Source organism: Oncorhynchus kisutch, unplaced genomic scaffold, assembly GCF_002021735.2.
Source record: "Oncorhynchus kisutch isolate 150728-3 unplaced genomic scaffold, Okis_V2 scaffold3864, whole genome shotgun sequence".
In the NCBI taxonomy this organism is placed as follows: Eukaryota; Metazoa; Chordata; class Actinopteri; order Salmoniformes; family Salmonidae; genus Oncorhynchus; species Oncorhynchus kisutch.
The window spans coordinates 127,501-152,582 of record NW_022265809.1 but is presented as its reverse complement, the minus strand read 5'-3'; the positions used below and the strand labels follow the sequence as shown (position 1 = coordinate 152,582).

The 25,082-nt window shown below is 45.2% G+C and overlaps 1 pseudogene; it reads left to right on the top strand.

Annotated features, from left to right (window-relative positions):
- Positions 1-14,278: 14,278 nt before the first annotated feature.
- The window catches only part of LOC116372040 (dolichyl-diphosphooligosaccharide--protein glycosyltransferase subunit STT3B-like), a 90,099-nt pseudogene continuing 79,295 nt past the window's right edge, over positions 14,279-25,082 (top strand).

The following is a 25,082-nucleotide window of genomic DNA, read 5'->3' as shown; positions in this document are numbered from 1 at the left end:
AGATCCACTGCTGCTTACACCTGTTTTCCGATGAGAATCACGGATCTATAACTCACATTTCTAAACCGATGTGAAATATATATTTTCCATAAAACCCCAAAATATTACATTTTCAGCTGTTTGAAGCTGGTGTACAAAACAGGAAGTAAAAGAAGTAAAAAAATTAACTTAAACACTGTGAAGCATAGAAATAGGGCACATAGAACAGATCCACTGCTGCTTACACCTGTTTTCCGATGAGAATCGCGGATCTATAACTCACATTTCTATGTGAATTTGGTCGGATCGCCCCAAAAAGTTACGTATTGTAGCTTTATTAGACTATATTTAACAACCAACACTGTTTAATAAACAAATATGTTGCTCTTGAAATGAGATAGTACAACTACTACTTACTATCTATATCTATATATATCTATATATACACAGAAGAAATGTACAGACTTTCACCTGTACAACTACTACTTACTATCTATATCTATATATATCTATATCTATATATATACAGAAGTACGTACAGACAAATCTATACAACATTCTTTACCGAAGAGAAATGTACAGACTTTCACCTTTACCCAGGTACAGCCTCACAGGTAAACCCTTCTCTCCTCTATTCTCATCTCCCCTCCTTCCTACTCTTCATCTCCAATAGAGAGCTGTAGATAACAGAAAGCATTATTTTATCTGTAGGAATCCTGTACTTATTATTTCTAATCATATTAGGAGCCTGTTGAGACTCATGTACAACTCGCAACAAAAGTCAAACTTCGGGGGAGGATGTCTAAGTATTGATCATTTGACAGAGACTGCATCAATCTCACCCACCGGAGAGAGGATCCGAGGGAGCGAAACAGCTCATCTCGGTCTAAGTATTGATCATTTGACAGAGACTGCATCAATCTCACCGGAGAGAGGATCCGAGGGAGCGAAACAGCTCCTCTCGGTCTAAGTATTGATCATTTGACAGAGACTGCATCAATCTCACCGGAGAGAGGATCCGAGGGAGCGAAACAGCTCCTCTTGGTCTAAGTATTGATCATTTGACAGAGACTGCATCAATCTCACCGAAGAGAGGATCCGAGCGAGCGAAACAGCTCCTCTCGGTCTAAGTATTGATCATTTGACAGAGACTGCATCAATCTCACCGGAGAGAGGATCCGAGGGAGCGAAACAGCTCCTCTCGGTCTAAGTATTTGTAGCCATTGTATCTGATGCTGTCTGGTCCAAAATAAGAGTATGACAGCCGCTGCCTTATACACAATTAACTGTTTGGGATGCTGGAATCCATTCTTGGAGGGGATGAATGAGCGGTCGCAGGTAGCCTAGTTTTTGAAGTGTTCATGTCACATTAAAAATGTCCATATATTTTTACTGTTAAATGACTTGTCTTTACTAATAGGCCCATAAATTAAAATGTATTGAGGTAAGTACATGCATCCAATAGAGGCTCCCCCTGAATGTCACGGTATAATTCACGCTCTGGCTGCCACTGACAAACACACCAACTCAACTGAGGACCAACTCTGATCATTAGACTACATTATTATACTGCCACCTGCTGCTAATAAACTGTACTGCATGTTGGTGGTTCTGAGTCCAGCTAAACTCTACTGCATGTTGGTGATTCTGAATCCAGCTAAACTGTACTGCATGTTATTGATTCTGAGTCCAGCTAAACTCTACTGCATGTTGGTGATTCTGAGTCCAGCTAAACTCTACTGCATGTTATTGATTCTGAGTCCAGCTAAACTCTACTGCATGTTGGTGATTCTGAGTCCAGCTAAACTGTACTGCATGTTGGTGATTCTGAGTCCAGCTAAACTGTACTGCATGTTGGTGGTTCTGAGTCCAGCTGAACTGTACTGCATGTTGGTGATTCTGAGTCCAGCTGAACTGTACTGCATGTTGGTGATTCTGAGTCCAGCTAAACTGTACTGCATGTTGGTGATTCTGAGTCCAGCTAAACTGTACTGCATGTTGGTGATTCTGAGTCCAGCTAAACTGTACTGCATGTTGGTGATTCTGAGTCCAGCTAAACTGTACTGCATGTTGGTGATTCTGAGTACAGCTAAACTCTACTGCATGTTGGTGGTTCTGAGTCCAGCTAAACTCTACTGCATGTTGGTGATTCTGAGTCCAGCTGAACTGTACTGCATGTTGGTGATTCTGAGTCCAGCTAAACTGTACTGCATGTTGGTGATTCTGAGTCCAGCTAAACTGTACTGCATGTTTGTGATTCTGAGTCCAGCTAAACTCTACTGCATGTTGGTGATTCTGAGTCCAGCTATACTCTACTGCATGTTGGTGATTCTGAGTCCAGCTAAACTGTACTGCATGTTGGTGATTCTGAGTCCAGCTAAACTGTACTGCATGTTGGTGGTTCTGAGTCCAGCTAAACTCTACTGCATGTTGGTGGTTCTGAGTCCAGCTAAACTCTACTGCATGTTGGTGGTTCTGAGTCCAGCTAAACTGTACTGCATGTTGGTGGTTCTGAGTCCAGCTAAACTGTACTGCATGTTGGTGATTCTGAGTCCAGCTTCCTGCTGTCAGATTAAAACCCCATCAGCTCTGGGATTCAGACGGGTCAACTGTGGAGGGCTGTTTAGGCCTCTGGTCAAAAACAGTGTCGTATTGTATATATATTTAACCTTTATTTAAACAGGGAGTCACAATGAGATTTAAAAAATCTATTTTACAAGAGAGACCTGTATATATTTATAGATGCATGTCAATCTCAATGAGTCCTTCCTGGTTAAATAAAGGTTAAATAAAAAATAAAAATAAATCATTACAATATAAAACAGAATGATAAAAAACAACAGTCACATACGTGTGTATAAAACAATATAATTCAGCACACAATAACAAAATAAGCATGTTTAATTAAAGCGATCTCATTCAACTACATAGAGGTCCTCAATGTAAACTGCCTGAGTGGCATCAGCACATCTAACTGCAGTGAACTCTGCAGATTGTTCCACAAATTAGGGGTAAAAAACACAACGCAGATTTGAAAGGATCTCTTGTTTTATCCGTTCCTGTGAACAGGTTTGGTAAGTTATGATTTGTATCTTATTGATGTAGAGAGAGTTTCTGTCAGGTTGTAAATAAATCAAAGAAAATGAAGCTCTCTTCTTACAGAGAGAGAGGTCAACCCCACGTTTATATATTTAGGCCAGCAGTATACCACCCTGCATACCACTGCTGGCTTGCTTCTGAAGCTAAGCAGGGTTGGTCCTGGTCAGTTCCATGATGGGAGACCAGATGCTGCTGGAAGTGGTGTTGGAGGGACAGTAGGAGGCACTCTTCCCTTTGGTCTAAAAAATATCCCAATGCCCCAGGGTAGGGATTGGGGACACTGCCCTGTGTAGGGTGTCGTCTTTCGGATGGGACGTTAAACGGGTTTCCTGACTCTCTGAGGTCATTAAAGATCCCATGGCACTTATCGTAAGAGTAGGGGTGTTAACCCTGGTGTCCTGGCTAAATTCCCAATCTGGCCCTCAAACCATCACAGTCACCTAATAATCCCCAGTTTACAATTGGCTCATTCATCCCCCTCCTCTCCCCTGTAACTATTCCCCAGGTCATTGCTGCAAATGAGAATGTGTTCCCAGTCAACTTCCCTGGTAAAACAACGGATAAATAAAATACAGACTACAATGACGAGTCCTAAAATGGTCCCCTGTGATAGAACATATTGCTGAATGGTAGACTGGGTCCAGGTTGTGTCCAATACGGGGAGAAGTGTTGTTTGAACAAACGTTCTCCTATTTTCAATGCTGAAGCATAGTTTAGTCCGATTTTCTATAGTCATGATGAAGGACAACTCGTCATCAATCCAGACACCCAGGTACTTTATATTGAGAAACGAGCTCAGTTTGGGCTCCATTTATAGCTCAAATATGCTGGTCCTCAGGGGGTCAACATTTAGTGACCTAGAGAACGGCATGAGCTTGGTCCTCAGGGGGTCAACATTTAGTGACCTGGAGAACGGCATGAGCTTGGTCCTCAGGGGGTCAACATTTAGTGACCTAGAGAACAGCATGAGCTTGGTCCTCAGGGGGTCAACATTTAGTGACCTGGAGAACGGCATGAGCTTGGTCCTCAGGGGGTCAACATTTAGTGACCTAGAGAACGGCATGAGCTTGGTCCTCAGGGGCCAGCACACCTGACACCTGTCAACTTGTCAGCTAATCATCAAAGCCTTGATTGGTGGATCAGGGTGAGTTAGTTCAGGGCTTCACCAACATGGTGAAACTACCGGGGGGTGGGGGGGTTCCCCCGAGGAGCGGTTTGAAAACCACTGGACTCAATGTGTTTCATCATCTCAACTGAAGATTTTTGAAAAGAGCTGCTATTGGGTTCTGTCTGTGTAAAGTGGTGAGATGTGTGGCCTTGGCCTTGCCTCAATGCTGAATAGTTGTTGAGTGAGGAACATAGACCCTGCTATGTTACTATGGACAGTACTGCTGGGGGTGGGAACATAGACCCTGCTATGTTACTATGGACAGTACTGCTGGGGGTGGGAACATAGACCCTGCTATGTTACTATGGACAGTACTGCTGGGGGGGAAGGGGGGGGGGGGCTGAGGGTTTACTCTGTGTATTCGGTTCATCACTGTTGTTGCTACACAGATCATTCAGATCAGTCTCTCTGTGTGTGACTGAACACATTTAATTTCAACTGGCGAACGTGTCCTGCTGTTCAGTGTTAATTAAACCACGTGACCTTGACTTGTACGGAGTGGAGCTGAATGGGCCCTGCTATGGACCCGAGCTGAGAGGATGACCTGAGACCTAAATGTCATTATTATTCTGTCTCTCAGTTATGCCAGTTGCTACAACACAGCTACTTCTCTACATACTTCATTTCTACATGTTTTTCTATATGGGGAAGTCTCAGTGGAGACTTTTACAACCGAGAACCATTTCACAACAAAAACAGACCAAACTTTATTGGCTCAAAGTAACGGATAGAATCGGACGAGCAACTGATTGTTGTCTAACCTGGTTGATCTCTCAAACGTCAGTCTGTAATTGGTTTCACTGTGTGGGTTTTACATAGTGGGTTTCACTGTGTGGGTTTTACATAGTGGGTATCACATAGTGGGTTTTACATAGTGGGTTTCACTGTGTGGGTTTCACTGTGTGGGTTTCACATAGTGAGTTTTACATAGTGGGTTTCACATAGTGGGTTTCACTGTGTGGGTTTCACTGTGTGGGTTTCACTGTGTGGGTTTCACTGTGTGGGTTTCACATAGTGGGTTTCACTGTGTGGGTTTCACATAGTGGGTTTCACATAGTGGGTTTCACTGTGTGGGTTTCACTGTGTGGGTTTCAGTGTGTGGGTTTCACATAGTGGGTTTCACATAGTGGGTTTCACATAGTGGGTTTTACTGTGTGGGTTTCACTGTGTGGGTTTCACTGTGTGGGTTTCACATAGTGGGTTTTACATAGTGGGTTTCACATAGTGGGTTTCACATAGTGGGTTTCACTGTGTGGGTTTCACTGTGTGGGTTTCACTGTGTGGGTTTAACATAGTGGGTTTCACTGTGTGGGTTTCACATAGTGGGTTTCACATAGTGGGTTTCACTGTGTGGGTTTCACATAGTGGGTTTCAGTGTGTGGGTTTCACATAGTGGGTTTTACTGTGTGGGTTTCACTGTGTGGGTTTCACTGTGTGTGTTTCACTGTGTGGGTTTCACATAGTGGGTTTTACATAGTGGGTTTCACATAGTGGGTTTCACTGTGTGGGTTTCACTGTGTGGGTTTCACTGTGTGGGTTTTACATAGTGGGTTTCACTGTGTGGGTTTCACTGTGTAGGTTTCACTGTGTGGGTTTCACTGTGTGGGTTTCACTGTGTTTTTAAACTAGATTCTATCCAGTAGTCTTTTCAGGAGGAAATCTATGAATGTGTCACAAAGGGCAGCTTATTCCCTTTATAGTGCACTACTTTTAATGGGCCCTGGTTGAAAGTAGGGCACTTTATTATCGGGAAATAGGGTGCAATTTTGGACGCATTCCCCTATGTTCTTTTCCTGCTTGGAGCCATTCTAGACTGGGTGGGGAGAGTAATAGGATTTCCTTTATAAATTTGACTTGAAATGATTACGCCTCGCCTCAGTAAGCTCTGACAATCTATAGCACACAAATGTACACACAACTCAAACCCTCATCTTTTGGGAACGGTTTTTGGACAAAAATAACCATTTTGCAGCTTGCCTCAAAAACGTCCTCTACCCTTTTTGTTCTAGAACAGTGTATGGAAGGAATGTAATTTAAATGAGGGTTTGTTTGACAGTTACTGAACACTACTGACTATAATTATACAATAGAGACAGTTACTGAACACAACTGATTATAATTATACAATAGAGACAGTTACTGAACACGACTGATTATAATTATACAATAGAGACAGTTACTGAACACGACTGATTATAATTATACAATAGAGACAGTTACTGAACACGACTGACTATAATTATACAATAGAGACAGTTACTGAACACTACTGACTATAATTATACAATAGAGACAGTTACTGAACACGACTGATTATAATTATACAATAGAGACAGTTACTGAACACGACTGATTATGATTATACAATAGAGACAGTTACTGAACACTACTGACTATAATTATACAATAGAGACAGTTACTGAACACGACTGATTATAATTATACAATAGAGACAGTTACTGAACACTACTGATTATAATTATACAATAGAGACAGTTACTGAACACGACTGACTATAATTATACAATAGAGACAGTTACTGAACACGACTGACTATAATTATACAATAGAGACAGTTACTGAACACGACTGATTATAATTATACAATAGAGACAGTTACTGAACACGACTGACTATAATTATACAATAGAGACAGTTACTGAACACGACTGATTATAATTATACAATAGAGACAGTTACTGAACACGACTGATTATAATTATACAATAGAGACAGTTACTGAACACGACTGACTATAATTATACAATAGAGACAGTTACTGAACACTACTGATTATAATTATACAATAGAGACAGTTACTGAACACGACTGACTATAATTATACAATAGAGACAGTTACTGAACACTACTGATTATAATTATACAATAGAGACAGTTACTGAACACGACTGACTATAATTATACAATAGAGACAGTTACTGAACACTACTGATTATAATTATACAATAGAGACAGTTACTGAACACTACTGATTATAATTATACAATAGAGACAGTTACTGAACACTACTGATTATAATTATACAATAGAGACAGTTACTGAACACGACTGACTATAATTATACAATAGAGACAGTTACTGAACACTACTGATTATAATTATACAATAGAGACAGTTACTGAACACTACTGATTATAATTATACAATAGAGACAGTTACTGAACACGACTGATTATAATTATACAATAGAGACAGTTAGTTTTTCATGTATACTCTGTAGACTCCCCTCAATCTCTCCCTCTTGCTTCTCTTTTCAAATCAGTGTAGAGGGAGAGGTTTTCCTGGTCAGAGAGAGAGAGAAAAAATGATGGCGAGAGAGAAGGAGAGAGAGAGAGGGGGAGTGAGAACAATGGAGAGAGAGAGAGAGAGAGAGAAAAAAAATGATGGCGAGAGAGAAGGAGAGAGAGAGCGCTAGAGATAGAGAGGGGGAGAGAGAGAGAGAAGAGAGATATATATCAATGGAGAAAGAGAGAGATGAGAGAGAATGATGGAGGGAGAGAGATGAGATGAGAGAGAGATAACGATGGAGAGAGAGATGGAGAGATATAACAATGGAGAGAGAGAGAGAGAGATAGCAATGGAGAGAGAGAGATAATGATGGAGAGACAGAGAGAGGGAGAGCGAGAGAGAGAGAGACAGAGACAAAGAGAGAGAAAGGTATTGTTGCAGAAAAGCCACACATTGGTATTGTGTCAGTGTGGACCTGTATTAATGTTCCAGGTAGTGAGCAGTATTTGTGTTTGAATAGAAAGCAGACCGTGTGAGAGTGGATGTGCTCTCCTCTCCTCTCCTCATCTCTCCTCTCTGCCCTCTCTCTCTCTCTTCTCCCTCCCTTCTCTCTCTCTCTTCCCTCCTCTCTCTCTTCTCCCTCCCTTCTCTCTCTCTCTTCCCTCCTCTCTCTCTCCTCCCTCCCCTCTCTCTCTCTCCTCTCCTCATCTCTCTCTCCTCCCTCCCCCTCTCTCTCTCCTCTCCTCATCTCTCTCTCCTCCCTCCCCTCTCTATTTCCTCTCCTCATCTCTCTCTCCTCCCTCCCCTCTCTCTCTTGTGTATGCAGCTCTCCTCTCCTCATATCTCTCTCTCCTCTCCTCATCTCTCTTTCTCTCCTCCCTCCCTCCCCTCTCTCTCCTCTCCTCATCTCTCTCTCTCTCCTCCTTCCCCTCTGTCTCTCTCTTGTGTATGCAGCTCTCCTCTCCTCATCTCTCTCTCCTCTCCTCATCTCTCTCTCCCCCCTATCTCCTCCCTCCTCTCTCTCTCTCATTCCCTCCCCCTCTCTCCTCCCTCCTCTCTCTCTCTCTCTCCTCCCTCCCCTCTCTCTCCTCCCTCCTCTCTCTCTATGCAGCTCTCTTATCCTCATCTCTATCTCCTCTCCTCTCATCATCTCTCACTCCTCCCTCCTCTCTCTCTCCTCCCTCCCCTCTCTCTCTCTCTCTCTCTCCTCCCTCCCCCCTCTCTCTCTCCTCCCTCCCCTCTCTCTCTCCTCCCTCCCCTCTCTCTCCTCCCTCCCCTCTCTCTCTCCTCCCTCCCATCTCTCTCTCTCCTGTCCTCATCTCTCTCTCCTCCCTCCCCTCTCTCTCTCTTCTCTCCTCTCCTCATCTCTCTCTCTCTCCCCCTCCCCTCTCTCTCCTCCCTCCCATCTCTCTTTCTCCTCTCCTCATCTCTCTCTCCCTCCTCCCCTCTCTCTCCTCCCTCCCCTCTCTCTCTCTCCTCCCTCCCTCCCCTCTCTCTCCTCCCTCCCTCCCCTCTCTCTCTCTCTCTCTCTCTCTCTCTCTCTCTCCTCCCTCCCCTCTCTCTCTCTCTCTCCCTCCCCCCTCTCTCCTCTCTCCCCTCTCAATTCAATTCAATTCAATTCAAGGGCTTTATTGGCATGGGAAACATGTGTTAACATTGCCAAAGCAAGTGAGGTAGACAACATACAAAGTGAATATATAAAGTGAAAAACAACAAAAATTAACAGTAAACATTACACATACAGAAGTTTCAAAACAGTAAAGACATTACAAATGTCATATTATATATATATACAGTGTTCTAACAATGTACAAATGGCTAAAGGACACAAGATAAAATAAATAAGCATAAATATGGGTTGTATTTACAATGGTGTTTGTTCTTCACTGGTTGCCCTTTTCTCGTGGCAACAGGTCACACATCTTGCTGCTGTGATGGCACACTGTGGAATTTCACCCAGTAGATATGGGAGTTTTTCAAAATTGGATTTGTTTTCGAATTCTTTGTGGATCTGTGTAATCTGAGGGAAATATGTCTCTCTAATATGGTCATACATTGGGCAGGAGGTTAGGAAGTGCAGCTCAGTTTCCACCTCATTTTGTGGGCAGTGAGCACATAGTCTGTCTTCTCTTGAGAGCCATGTCTGCCTACGGCGGCCTTTCTCAATAGCAAGGCTATGCTCTCTCTCTCTCTTGTGTATGCAGCTCTCCTCTGTAGGAATGCTGCTCACCCACTTGAATCAACGGCAGTAGTTTTTACTACTGAGTTTAGACAATATCATGTTTTTGGAGGAGCTGAAACAGGTTTGGTGTTATGCCTCAACCGCAGTAGAATCTCCAGTTCATCCTCAACCTTAAACTAGTCCTGTATGGGTAATAACCTAAACCTGATAAACTAGTCCTGTATGGGTAATAACCTAAACCTGATAAACTAGTCCTGTATGGGTAATAACCTAATCCTGATAAACTAGTCCTGTATGGGTAAAAACCTAAACCTGATAAACTAGTCCTGTATGGGTAATAACCTAATCATGATAAACTAGTCCTGTATGGGGTAATAACCTAGTCCTTATAAACTAGTCTGATACACTAGTCCTGATAAACTAGTCCTGTATGGGTAATAACCTAAACCTGATAAACTAGTCCTGTATGGGTAATAGTCTAGTCCTAGTCCTGTATGGGTAATAACCTAATCCTGATAAACTAGTCCTGTATGGGTAATAGTCTAAACCTGATAAACTAGTCCTGTATGGGTAATAATCTAATCCTGATAAACTAGTCCTGTATGGGTAATAGTCTAAACCTGATAAACTAGTCCTGTATGGGTAATAATCTAAACCTGATAAACTAGTCCTATATGGGTAATAACCTAGTCCTGATAAAATAGTCCTGTATGGGTAATAGTCTAGTCCTAGTCCTGTATGGGTAATAACCTAATCCTGATAAACTAGTCCTGTATGGGTAATAGTCTAAACCTGATAAACTAGTCCTGTATGGGTAATAATCTAATCCTGATAAACTAGTCCTGTATGGGTAATAGTCTAAACCTGATAAACTAGTCCTGTATGGGTAATAATCTAAACCTGATAAACTAGTCCTATATGGGTAATAACCTAGTCCTGATAAAATAGTCCTGTATGGGTAATATTCTAATCCTGATAAACTAGTCCTGTATGGGTAATAGTCTAATCCTGATAAACTAGTCCTGTATGGGGAATAACCTAGTCCTGATAAACTAGTCCTGTATGGGTAATAGCCTAATCCTGATAAACTAGTCCTGTATGGGTAATAACCTCAACCTGATAAACTAGTCCTGTATGGGGTAATAGTCTAATCCTGATAAACTAGTCCTGTATAGGTAATAACCTAAACCTGATAAACTAGTCCTGTATGGGTAATAGTCTAATCCTGATAAACTAGTCCTGTATGGGTAATAACCTAAACCTGATAAACTAGTCCTGTATGGGTAATAACCTAAACCTGATAAACTAGTCCCGTATGGGTAATAGTCTAATGCTGATAAACTAGTCCTGTATGGGTAATAACCTAAACCTGATAAACTAGTCCTGTATGGGTAATAACCTAATCCTGATAAACTAGTCCTTTATGGGGTAATAACCTAGTCCTTATAAACTAGTCTGATACACTAGTCCAGATAAACTAGTCCTGTATGGGTAATAGTCTAATCCTGATAAACTAGTCCTGTATGGGTAATAACTTAGTCCTGATAAACTAGTCCTGTATGGGTAATAGTCTAATCCTGATAAACTAGTCCTGTATGGGTAATAGTCTAATCCTGATAAACTAGTCCTGTATGGGTAATAACTTAGTCCTGATAAACTAGCCCTGTATGGGTAATAGTCTAATCCTGATAAACTAGTCCTGTATGGGTAATAGTCTAATCCTGATAAACTAGTCCTTTATGGGTATTAGTCTAATCCTGATAAACTAGTCCTGTATGGGTAATAGTGTAGTTCTGATAAACTAGTCCTGTATGAGTAATAGTCTAGTCCTGATAAACTAGTCCTGTATGGGTATTAGTCTAACCCTGATAAACTAGTCCTGTATGGGTATTAGTCTAATCCTGATAAACTAGTCCTGTATGGGTAATAGTGTAGTCCTGATAAACTAGTCCTGTATGGGTAATAGTGTAGTCCTGATAAACTAGTCCTGTATGAGTAATAGTCTAGTCCTGATAAACTAGTCCTGTATGGGTATTAGTCTAATCCTGATAAACTAGTCCTGTATGGGTATTAGTCTAATCCTGATAAACTAGTCCTGTATGGGTAATAGTCTAATCCTGATAAACTAGTCCTGTATGGGTAATAGTGTAGTCCTGATAAACTAGTCCTGTATGGGTAATAACCTCAACCTGATAAACTAGTCCTGTATGGGTAATAGTCTAATCCTGATAAACTAGTCCTGTATGGGTAATAGTCTAATCCTGATAAACTAGTCCTGTATGGGTAATAGTGTAGTCCTGATAAACTAGTCCTGTATGGGTAATATCCTCATCCTGTACTCTGTTTTAGTGTGGCTGCTGACTGACGTCACCGTGTTCTGTATGGGTAATATCCTCATCCTGTACTCTGTTTTAGTGTGGCTGCTGACTGACGTCACCGTGTTCTGTATGGGTAATATCCTCATCCTGTACTCTGTTTTAGTGTGGCTGCTGACTGACGTCACCGTGTTCTGTATGGGTAATATCCTCATCCTGTACTCTGTTTTAGTGTGGCTGCTGACTGACGTCACCGTGTTCTGTATGGGTAATATCCTCATCCTGTACTCTGTTTTAGTGTGGCTGCTGACTGACGTCACCGTGTTCTGTATGGGTAATATCCTCATCCCGTACTCTGTTTTAGTGTGGCTGCCGACTGACGTCACCGTGTTCTGTATGGGTAATATCCTCATCCCGTACTCTGTTTTAGTGTGGCTGCTGACTGACGTCACCGTGTTCTGTATGGGTAATATCCTCATCCTGTACTCTGTTTTAGTGTGGCTGCTGACTGACGTCACCGTGTTCTGTATGGGTAATATCCTCATCCCGTACTCTGTTTTAGTGTGGCTGCTGACTGACGTCACCGTGTCCTGTATGGGTAATATCCTCATCCCGTACTCTGTTTTAGTGTGGCTGCTGACTGACGTCACCGTGTTCTGTATGGGTAATATCCTCATCCTGTACTCTGTTTTAGTGTGGCTGCTGACTGACGTCACCGTGTTCTGTATGGGTAATATCCTCATCCTGTACTCTGTTTTAGTGTGGCTGCTGACTGACGTCACCGTGTTCTGTATGGGTAATATCCTCATCCTGTACTCTGTTTTAGTGTGGCTGCTGACTGACGTCACCGTGTTCTGTATGGGTAATATCCTCATCCTGTACTCTGTTTTAGTGTGGCTGCTGACTGACGTCACCGTGTTCTGTATGGGTAATATCCTCATCCTGTACTCTGTTTTAGTGTGGCTGCTGACTGACGTCACCGTGTTCTGTATGGGTAATATCCTCATCCTGTACTCTGTTTTAGTGTGGCTGCTGACTGACGTCACCGTGTTCTGTATGGGTAATATCCTCATCCTGTACTCTGTTTTAGTGTGGCTGCTGACTGACGTCACCGTGTTCTGTATGGGTAATATCCTCATCCCGTACTCTGTTTTAGTGTGGCTGCTGACTGACGTCACCGTGTTCTGTATGGGTAATATCCTCATCCTGTACTCTGTTTTAGTGTGGCTGCTGACTGACGTCACCGTGTTCTGTATGGGTAATATCCTCATCCCGTACTCTGTTTTAGTGTGGCTGCTGACTGACGTCACCGTGTTCTGTATGGGTAATATCCTCATCCTGTACTCTGTTTTAGTGTGGCTGCTCACTGACGTCACCGTGAGAATAGATGAAAAACAAATAATACAACAGAATAAAGCCACGTGACAATAACAGGTCTAATTCACCCTGTGTGTCTGTTATAAGTGTGATAAATCTATTCCCGACATGCTGAGGTGACTTCCTGTTTGTGTCATTCTCAGCAGGAGGATTGTTCTGAATGGAAGGAGGACAGTGGACAGCCTGAGCATTATACCGCTGGTATGTGGGCACTGGGAGGCAGCTGTTCGTAGCCAGGTCCTACTGTATCTTACTGATCCTACTGTACTTATTCACACGGTTGACGCTGCTGTGGTATACGCTCTCGTGGCAGGCATGTCTCGCGGATTTCATTTATTTTATTGGCTTCTTCCGTGAAACCGACCCCGCGCTGTTGATAGCGGATTGGCTATCTTTTCAGTCTGATATTATATCCTAGACATATGATTGGTGGACTTGCTAGTGCGCTACCCTCCTCAACGATGCTACGACTTTCCGGTGTGAATCCCATCCCATTGGTTACTGTCCCTGTCAGTCTGTACACTCTCTCTTGCGATTGGTGTTATGACAGCGCTGTGGACCTGCCCAGTCGTACCCGTCTGGTTGTGAGAGGCTGAGCTCTCTTCCTGGTCCTGCTGTCCACGGTGCGCCCGCCCTGACATCAACTTCTAAGGAGGAGCAGCTCGTCGGTTCGCGTGCGCTACTGCGGTACTGCAACCCCGGCTGCTATGTGACTCCATCGGGGGAACTTGGTTTGAATTAGCGGTCCGGTTATACCAAGGATAGGGTTCTGGTGCACCGTAGGTCATTGGAAGTGAAACGAGAGGTGCAGATAGGGTGCGAGGGTCTTCGACAGTGGAGCGTGGCAGCAGGAGGGGGATTTCTCTCGTTCCTATCAGGTCTGCATACAACCGGGGTCTGGCGTAGAATATGGCGGAACATCACTCTGTTTCCGATAGCAAGCATAAAGCTTCTGCTGCGAATATCGGAGCTTCTCTCTCTGGGAATGGACGGACCAGTCCAGCGGGGACCGTCGGTAGTAGTCCTACGGGGGCTCTCTCCACCGGGATAGCTCAGCCGGCAGGGTGGCAGTCCTTACTTTCGTTTACCATCCTGTTTCTGGCCTGGCTTGCTGGTTTCAGTGCCAGGCTCTTCGCTGTCATCCGATTTGAGAGCATCATCCACGAGTTTGACCCTTGGTGAGTAAACAGTAACACGATCATTCACATCGATAATGGAGAATGTAGACAACTACCGCGCTACTGGAAATATGCAGCTCTAACTGATCTAGCTCTGATTTCATGTTTGGCAACACAGCAGACAGAGCAGGGCAACATTTGTATAAACTCAGCCACGTATCCTTTGTAGTAGTTCCAGTGTGACGATACATTGTAACAATAATTGTGTGCATGTCGGATCCGGAGCAGAGCGCGCGTCTTCATAAAGAGGACAATGGTGCGGTGTGAGTGACACAGCGGATTGAACCCGGAAACAAGAAGCAGCAGACTGAAGAGTAGCCTATAGCCTACCTAGCCTATCTATATGCATTTCCTCATTTATTATCCAACTGTGTGGCCGGATCTTACAAAACAACTAGACGTTTACAATTAGCGGTTTCTTCCAGGATAGACTAATAATAAGACTATTCGGCCATGGGCAGCAATATGCATTTTTGACTTGTATAACAAACATGACGATGTCTATAGGCTATACATCAAATAACTGACACCTACCGTAGTGCACTACATGGAGAATTAGGGTGCCATTTGGGAGTCACTGAAGTCTGTAGGACTCTGTGTTACACGGACTTTGACAGCTCTGACAGCTCTGACGAGTGGGGAAACAGCCTGTTAGTAAGAGGAGAATAAGGAATTTAGTCTATGACTATTGGCATTACGATCGGAATTGTGCCTATTTGATGAGACTGAATGGATTTTCTAACTGTAGAACCTGTCGTGGAGAACTAGGAAATCGTCAGTCAGACCAATGCCTCCTTCTCCTCTGAGAGGAGACAGTGTGAGAGGAGACAGTGTGAGAGGAGACAGTGTCCGAGGAGACAGTATCCGAGGAGACAGTGTGAAAGGAGACAGTATCCGAGGAAACAGTGTGAAAGGAGACAGTCTGAGAGGAGACAGTCTGAGAGGAGACCGTCTGAGAGGAGACAGTATCCGAGGAGACAGTATCCGAAGAGACAGTGTGAAAGGAGACATTCTGAGAGGAGACAGTCTGAGAGGAGACAGTGTTAGAGGAGACAGTGTTAGAGGAGACAGTCTGAGAGGAGACAGTATGACAAGAGACAGTCTGACAGGAGACAGTCTGAGAGGCTATTGCCCAGCTAAAGCCAGTATTGCATCATCTGTTGACAGTGTTGGTGTTATTGTATAATGACACTATGGAATTAACATTGTTTCATGTCAACTGTTTGACGCAGGTAAGATCAAGGCTAGAGGAAAGACAAATACTAATTACGTTCTCTCCAGACCCTGTTCTGATACACCTGTATTACACCTATCATACCTGTATTATACCTGTATTACACCTGTATTACACCCGTATTACACCTGTATCACACCTGTATTACACCCGTATTACACCCGTATTACACCCGTATTACACCTGTATCACACCTGTATCACACCTGTATTACACCTGTATTACACCTGCATTACACCTGCATTACACCTGCATTACACCTGTATTATACCTGCATTACTATGGGAACCAACCTACACTACACAGAGTACAATATGCATGTGAGGTTATCTTTTAGTTAGGTTGGAGTTGAACACAAAGAAACATATTACTACATAGTAGATGTGGTGATTGTTTTAACCTTTGGTGCTGTGTGTCCTCCTCTTCACCAGAGATCCTCTGGTGTTGCCTGCTGACTGACTAACAGACAGAGAGGATACATAGTGGACGAGCATCACCGTTACCCTGTTTCTGGTGTCTGTGATGCTCTTTAATGAAGACATGTAGGACCCAGGTCCTCATGTTCCTTCAGAGAGGACATCTGAACAGAACCTCTTAATACCCAGACAGCGGTGGCTCTTGGCAGGGCAGCGGGGAGGGGGGGGGGGGGGGGCTGTGGTTTTGATTATAGCGAAACAAAGTAGAAGACAACGGGAACGTTTTGTTGTTGCAGACACCAGGCGGGAGGAGCAGAATAAGTCTAGCCTGATTTAAGAGCCCATGGGGGCGTACCAAATAGACATGTTGGGTTAGTGTTCCAGTCAGACATGTTGGTGGGTTAGTGTTCCAGTCAGACATGTTGGTGGGTTAGTGTTCTAGTCAGACATGGTGGTGGGTTAGTGTTCTAGTCAGACATGGGGGTGGGTTAGTGTTCTAGTCAGACATGGTGGTGGGTTAGTGTTCCAGTCAGACATGTTGGTGGGTTAGTGTTCTAGTCAGACAACATGTTGGTGGGTTAGTGTTCTAGTCAGACATGGGGGTGGGTTAGTGTTCTAGTCAGACATGGTGGTGGGTTAGTGTTCCAGTCAGACATGTTGGTGGGTTAGTGTTCTAGTCAGACAACATGTTGGTGGGTTAGTGTTCCAGTCAGACATGGTGGTGGGTTAGTGTTCCAGTCAGACATGGTGGTGGGTTAGTGTTCCAGTCAGACATGGTGGTGGGTTAGTGTTCCGGTCAGACATGGTGGTGGGTTAGTGTTCCGGTCAGACATGTTGGTGGGTTAGTGTTCTAGTCAGACATGGTGGTGGGTTAGTGTTCTAGTCAGACATGTTGGTGGGTTAGTGTTCCAGACAGACAACATGGTGGTGGGTTAGTGTTCTAGTCAGACATGTTGGTGGGTTAGTGTTCTAGTCAGACATGGTGGTGGGTTAGTGTTCTAGTCAGACATGGTGGTGGGTTAGTGTTCTAGTCAGACATGTTGGTGGGTTAGTGTTCTAGTCAGACATGGTGGTGGGTTAGTGTTCTAGTCAGACATGGTGGTGGGTTAGTGTTCTAGTCAGACATGTTGGTGGGTTAGTGTTCTAGTCAGGAGACATTGTTAGGAGGTTAACAGTGTTGACACAGATCTGCTCCTGACTGAAACAACACTGACTGTGTCGGACCAGGTCCTCAATAAAGGTCAAGTTCCAGGATGCCTGTGGTGTAGATAACATTATCCACCCACTATCCATCCATTATCCGTCCATTATCCATCCGCTATCCATCCACTATCCATCCATTATCCATCCACCATCCATCCACCATCCATCCACTATCCATCCACTGACCATCCATTATCTCTCCATTATCCCTCCACTGTCCATCCATTATCCATCCACTATCCATCCATTATCCACCCATCATCCATCCATTATCCATCCACTATCCATCCACTATCCCTCCATTATCCATCCACCATTCATCCATTATCCACCCACTGTCCATCCATTATCCATCCACCATCCATCCACCATCCATCCATTATCCATCCACTAACTGTATATATGTACTATAGTGTGGGCCAAGTGTATTGTTGGTATGATTTTCCATGGTTTTAGACATCAACTAAGAACCCTTGGGAAGGTGGGAGGAGTCTCCATTGACGGCGGTGTAGATAGACTGCCTGTTGAGTCTAGTGAGGGATACACTGCTCCCTGTCCTCCCTGCAGTAGAAGGGTTGCTTCCCAAGTCTCCTTTCATTTCTCACAACAATTACTCCTCCAGCTGCTCTGTTTTCTCTAATTGAGGCTGGGACCGTCTATATAGGGAATAGGGTGCTATTTGATCCTGATCTATAGTAGGGCACTATATAGGGAATAGGGTGCTATTTGATCCTGATCTATAGTAGGGCACTATATAAGGAATAGGGTGCTATTTGATCCTGATCTATAGTAGGGCACTATATAGGGAATAGGGTGCTATTTGATCCTGATCTATAGTAGGGCACTATATAGGGAATAGGGTGCTATTTGGGATGATCACATCTGTTCTGTAGAGAGGGAGACAGATGGAGGGAGAGAGAGGGAGAGACAGAGAGAGAGAGGGAGAGAGAGAGAGAGAGAGAGAGAGAGGGGAGAGAGAGAGAGAGATATGGAGAGAGGGAGAGAGAGGAGAGAGAGAGAGATATGGAGAGAGAGAGAGGGAGAGAGAGAGGGAGAGAGAGGAGATAGAGAGATATGGAGAGAGAGAGAGGGAGAGAGAGAGAGAGAGAGAGAGGGAGAGACTGTTCGTATATAGAGCTGTGAGGGTGAACTCTGCTTTACCAGATGGCCTTTTTTCTCTCTCTCTCTCTCTCTCTCTCTCTCTCTCTCTCTCCCTCTCTCTCCCTCTCTCTCTCTCTCTCTCTCTCTCTCTCTCTCTCTCTCTCTCTCTCTATCGCTCGCCTCTCTCTTTCTCACACTCTCATATTCTCGTCTCTTTCTTTGTCCTCATACCCTCGTCTCTCAATTCAATTCAAGGAGCTTTATTGGGATGGGAAACATATGTTAACGTTGCCAAAGCAAGTGAAGTAAATAATAAACATACAAATGAACAGTAAACATTACAGGCACAAAAGTTCCAAGAGAATAAAGACATTTACAAATGTCATATTATGTCTATATACAGTGTTGTAACTATGTGCATAAGGGAGCATAAATATGTTTGTTCTTCACTTCCTTTCCTTGTGGCAACAGGTCACACATCTTGCTGCTGTGATGTCACACTGTGGAATTTCACCCAGTAGATATGGGAGTTTATCACAATTGGGGTTGTTTTTGAATTCTTTGTGGATCTGTGTAATCTGAGGGAAATATGTCTCTCTAATATGGTCATACATTGGGCAGGAGGTTAGGAAGTGCAGCTCAGTTTTCACCTCATTTTGTGGGCAGTGAGCACATAGCCTGTCTTCTCTTGAGAGCCATGTCTGCCTACGGCGGCCTTTCTCAATAGCAAGGCTATGCTCACTGAGTCTGTACATAGTCAAAGCTTTCCTTAATTTTGGGTCAGTCACAGTAGACAGGTATTCTGCCACTGTGTACTCTCTGTTTAGGGTCAGTCACAGTAGACAGGTATTCTGCCGTTGTGTACTCTCTGTTTAGGGTCAGTCACAGTGGTCAGGTATTCTGCCACTGTGTACTCTCTGTTTAGGGTCAGTCACAGTAGACAGGTATTCTGCCGTTGTGTACTCTCTGTTTAGGGTCAGTCACAGTAGACAGGTATTCTGCCGTTGTGTACTCTCTGTTTAGGGTCAGTCACAGTGGTCAGGTATTCTGCCGCTGTGTACTCTCTGTGTAGGGTCAGTCACAGTGGACAGGTATTCTGCCGCTGTGTACTCTCTGTTTAGGGCCAGTCACAGTGGTCAGGTATTCTGCCGCTGTGTACTCTCTGTTTAGGGCCAGTCACAGTGGTCAGGTATTCTGCCGCTGTGTACTCTCTGTTTAGGGTCAGTCACAGTAGACAGGTATTCTGCCGCTGTGTACTCTCTGTGTAGGGTCAGTCACAGTGGACAGGTATTCTGCCGCTGTGTACTCTCTGTGTAGGGTCAGTCACAGTAGTCAGGTATTCTGCCGCTGTGTACTCTCTGTTTAGGGCCAGTCACAGTGGTCAGGTATTCTGCCGCTGTGTACTCTCTGTTTAGGGTCAGTCACAGTGGTCAGGTATTCTGCCACTGTGTACTCTCTGTTTAGGGTCAGTCACAGTGGTCAGGTATTCTGCCACTGTGTACTCTCTGTGTAGGGCCAGTCACAGTGGTCAGGTATTCTGCCGCTGTGTACTCTCTGTTTAGGGTCAGTCACAGTGGTCAGGTATTCTGCCGCTGTGTACTCTCTGTTTAGGGTCAGTCACAGTGGTCAGGTATTCTGCTGCTGTGTACTCTCTGTTTAGGGTCAGTCACAGTGGTCAGGTATTCTGCCGCTGTGTACTCTCTGTTTAGGGTCAGTCACAGTGGTCAGGTATTCTGCCGCTGTGTACTCTCTGTTTAGGGTCAGTCACAGTGGTCAGGTATTCTGCTGCTGTGTACTCTCTGTTTAGGGTCAGTCACAGTGGTCAGGTATTCTGCCGCTGTGTACTCTCTGTTTAGGGTCAGTCACAGTGGTCAGGTATTCTGCCGCTGTGTACTCTCTGTTTAGGGTCAGTCACAGTGGTCAGGTATTCTGCTGCTGTGTACTCTCTGTTTAGGGTCAGTCACAGTGGTCAGGTATTCTGCCGCTGTGTACTCTCTGTTTAGGGTCAGTCACAGTGGTCAGGTATTCTGCCGCTGTGTACTCTCTGTTTAGGGTCAGTCACAGTGGTCAGGTATTCTGCTGCTGTGTACTCTCTGTTTAGGGTCAGTCACAGTGGTCAGGTATTCTGCTGCTGTGTACTCTCTGTTTAGGGTCAGTCACAGTGGTCAGGTATTCTGCCACTGTGTACTCTCTGTTTAGGGTCAGTCACAGTGGTCAGGTATTCTGCCACTGTGTACTCTCTGTTTAGGGTCAGTCACAGTGGTCAGGTATTCTGCCGCTGTGTACTCTCTGTGTAGGGTCAGTCACAGTGGTCAGGTATTCTGCCGCTGTGTTCTCTCTGTGTAGGGTCAGTCACAGTGGTCAGGTATTCTGCCGCTGTGTACTGTCTGTTTAGGGTCAGTCACAGTGGTCAGGTATTCTGCCGCTGTGTACTCTCTGTTTAGGGTCAGTCACAGTGGTCAGGTATTCTGCCGCTGTGTACTCTCTGTTTAGGGCCAAATAGCATTCTAGTTTGCTCTGTTTTTTTGTTAATTCTTTCCAATGTTTCAATAAATTATCTTTTTGTTTTCTCATGATTTGGTTGGGTGTAATTGTGCTGCTGTCCTGGGGCTCTGTGGGGTGTGTTCGTGTTTGTGAACAGAGCCCCAGGACCAGCTTGCTTAGGGGACTCTTCTCCAGGTTCATCTCTCTGTAGGGTCTGTTTGTGTTTGTGAACAGAGCCCCAGGACCAGCTTGCTTAGGGGACTCTTCTCCAGGTTCAACTCTCTGTAGGGTGTGTTTGTGTTTGTGAACAGAGCCCCAGAACCAGCTTGCTTAGGGGACTCTTCTCCAGGTTCATCTCTCTGTAGGGTGTGTTTGTGAACAGAGCCCCAGGACCAGCTTGCTTAGGGGACTCTTCTCCAGGTTCATCTCTCTGTAGGGTGTGTTTGTGAACAGAGCCCCAGGACCAGCTTGCTTAGGGGACTCTTCTCCAGGTTCATCTCTCTGTAGGGTGTGTTTGTGAACAGAGCCCCAGGACCAGCTTGCTTAGGGGACTCTTCTCCAGGTTCATCTCTCTGTAGTGTGTGTTTGTGTTTGTGAACAGAGCCCCAGGACCAGCTTGCTTAGGGGACTCTTCTCCAGGTTCATCTCTCTGTAGGGTCTGTTTGTGTTTGTGAACAGAGCCCCAGGACCAGCTTGCTTAGGGGACTCTTCTCCAGGTTCAACTCTCTGTAGGGTGTGTTTGTGTTTGTGAACAGAGCCCCAGAACCAGCTTGCTTAGGGGACTCTTCTCCAGGTTCATCTCTCTGTAGGGTGTGTTTGTGAACAGAGCCCCAGGACCAGCTTGCTTAGGGGACTCTTCTCCAGGTTCATCTCTCTGTAGGGTGTGTTTGTGAACAGAGCCCCAGGACCAGCTTGCTTAGGGGACTCTTCTCCAGGTTCATCTCTCTGTAGGGTGTGTTTGTGAACAGAGCCCCAGGACCAGCTTGCTTAGGGGACTCTTCTCCAGGTTCATCTCTCTGTAGTGTGTGTTTGTGTTTGTGAACAGAGCCCCAGGACCAGCTTGCTTAGGGGACTCTTCTCCAGGTTCATCTCTCTGTAGGGTGTGTTTGTGAACAGAGCCCCAGGACCAGCTTGCTTAGGGGACTCTTCTCCAGGTTCATCTCTCTGTAGGGTGTGTTTGTGAACAGAGCCCCAGGACCAGCTTGCTTAGGGGACTCTTCTCCAGGTTCATCTCTCTGTAGGGTGTGTTTGTGAACAGAGCCCCAGGACCAGCTTGCTTAGGGGACTCTTCTCCAGGTTCATCTCTCTGTAGGGTGTGTTTGTGAACAGAGCCCCAGGACCAGCTTGCTTAGGGGACTCTTCTCCAGGTTCATCTCTCTGTAGGGTGTGTTTGTGAACAGAGCCCCAGGACCAGCTTACTTAGGGGACTCTTCTCCAGGTTCATCTCTCTGTAGGGTGTGTTTGTGAACAGAGCCCCAGGACCAGCTTGCTTAGGGGACTCTTCTCCAGGTTCATCTCTCTGTAGGGTGTGTTTGAGAACAGAGCCCCAGGACCAGCTTGCTTAGGGGACTCTTCTCCAGGTTCATCTCTCTGTAGTGTGTGTTTGTGAACAGAGCCCCAGGACCAGCTTGCTTAGGGGACTCTTCTCCAGGTTCATCTCTCTGTAGGGTGTGTTTGTGAACAGAGCCCCAGGACCAGCTTGCTTAGGCGACTCTTCTCCAGGTTCATCTCTCTGTAGGGTGTGTTTGTGAACAGAGCCCCAGGACCAGCTTGCTTAGGGGACTCTTCTCCAGGTTCATCTCTCTGTATGGTGTGTTTGTGAACAGAGCCCCAGGACCAGCTTGCTTAGGGGACTCTTCTCCAGGTTCATCTCTCTGTAGGGTGTGTTTGTGAACAAAGCCCCAGGACCAGCTTGCTTAGGGGACTCTTCTCCAGGTTTATCTCTCTGTAGGGTGTGTTTGTGAACAGAGCCCCAGGACCAGCTTGCTTAGGGGACTCTTCTCCAGGTTCATCTCTCTGTAGGGTGTGTTTGTGAACAGAGCCCCAGGACCAGCTTGCTTAGGGGACTCTTCTCCAGGTTCATCTCTCTGTAGGGTGTGTTTGTGAACAGAGCCCCAGGACCAGCTTGCTTAGGGGACTCTTCTCCAGGTTCATCTCTCTGTAGGGTGTGTTGTGAACAAAGCCCCAGGACCAGCTTGCTTAGGGGACTCTTCTCCAGGTTTATCTCTCTGTAGGGTGTGTTTGTGAACAGAGCCCCAGGACCAGCTTGCTTAGGGGACTCTTCTCCAGGTTCATCTCTCTGTAGGGTGTGTTTGTGAACAGAGCCCCAGGACCAGCTTGCTTAGGGGACTCTTCTCCAGGTTCATCTCTCTGTAGGGTGTGTTTGTGAACATAGCCCCAGGACCAGCTTGCTTAGAGGACTCTTCTCCAGGTTCATCTCTCTGTAGGGTGTGTTTGTGAACAGAGCCCCAGGACTAGCTTGCTTAGGGGACTCTTCTCCAGGTTCATCTCTCTGTAGGGTGTGTTTGTGAACATAGCCCCAGGACCAGCTTGCTTAGAGGACTCTTCTCCAGGTTCATCTCTCTGTAGGGTGTGTTTGTGAACAGAGCCCCAGGACCAGCTTGCTTAGGGGACTCTTCTCCAGGTTCATCTCTCTGTAGGGTGTGTTTGTGAACAGAGCCCCAGGACCAGCTTGCTTAGGGGACTCTTCTCCAGGTTCATCTCTCTGTAGGGTGTGTTTGTGAACATAGCCCCAGGACCAGCTTGCTTAGAGGACTCTTCTCCAGGTTCATCTCTCTGTAGGGTGTGTTTGTGAACAGAGCCCCAGGACCAGCTTGCTTAGGGGACTCTTCTCCAGGTTCATCTCTCTGTAGGGTGTGTTTGTGAACAGAGCCCCAGGACCAGCTTGCTTAGGGGACTCTTCTCCAGGTTCATCTCTCTGTAGGGTGTGTTTGTGAACAGAGCCCCAGGACCAGCTTGCTTAGGGGACTCTTCTCCAGGTTCATCTCTCTGTAGGGTGTGTTTGTGAACAGAGCCCCAGGACCAGCTTGCTTAGGGGACTCTTCTCCAGGTTCATCTCTCTGTAGGGTGTGTTTGTGAACAGAGCCCCAGGACCAGCTTGCTTAGGGGACTCTTCTCCAGGTTCATCTCTCTGTAGGGTGTGTTTGTGAACAGAGCCCCAGGACCAGCTTGTTTAGGGGACTCTTCTCCAGCACTTCCTTTTAGGTGGGTTTCTCTTTTCTGGATTGTGATAATTAGTGGGTATCGGCCTAATTCTGCTCTGCATACATTACTTGGTGTTCTACGTTGTACACGGAGGATATTTTTTGCAGAATTCTGCGTGCAGAGTCTCAATTTGGTGTCCCATTTAGTGAATTCTTGGTTGGTGAGCGGACCCCAGACCTCACAACCATAAAGGGCAATGGGCTCTATGACAGATTCAAGTATTTTTAGCCAGATCCTAATTGGTATGTTGAACTTTATGTTCCTTTTGATGGCATAGAATGCCCTTCTTGCCTTGTCTCTCAGATCGTTCACAGCTTTGTGGAAGTTACCTGTGGCGCTGATGTTTAATTTTGTAATCAATGTTCATACATTTAAACGATCTTAATCGGTCTGAAACCCAGAGTTCGTAAAGTTCTGGGTTAAATGAAACAGACAGAATTCCCAGCTCACAATTGGTCGAATCCAAGTTTATTTGCGAGCGCTCTCCTGTGAATATACAAAGACGTTCCTTCCTTATATAATATTCTCTTAACCTACGCACATACATACACACTAACATTTAGATTCTCTCTTTTTCTCCTGAAGTCCCACCAGTTTATTACCACTCAGCTGACAGTTTCTACCCCAGATACAGTTTCTACCCCCCCCAGATACAGTTTTCTACCCCCCCCAGATACAGTTTCTATCCCCCCCAGATACAGTTTCTACCCCCCCCAGATACAGTTTCTATCCCCCCCAGATACAGTTTCTACCCCCCCAGATACAGTTTCTATCCCCCCCAGATACAGTTTCTACCCCCCCAGATACAGTTTCTATCCCCCCAGATACAGTTTCTACCCCCCCCAGATACAGTTTCTATCCCCCCAGATACA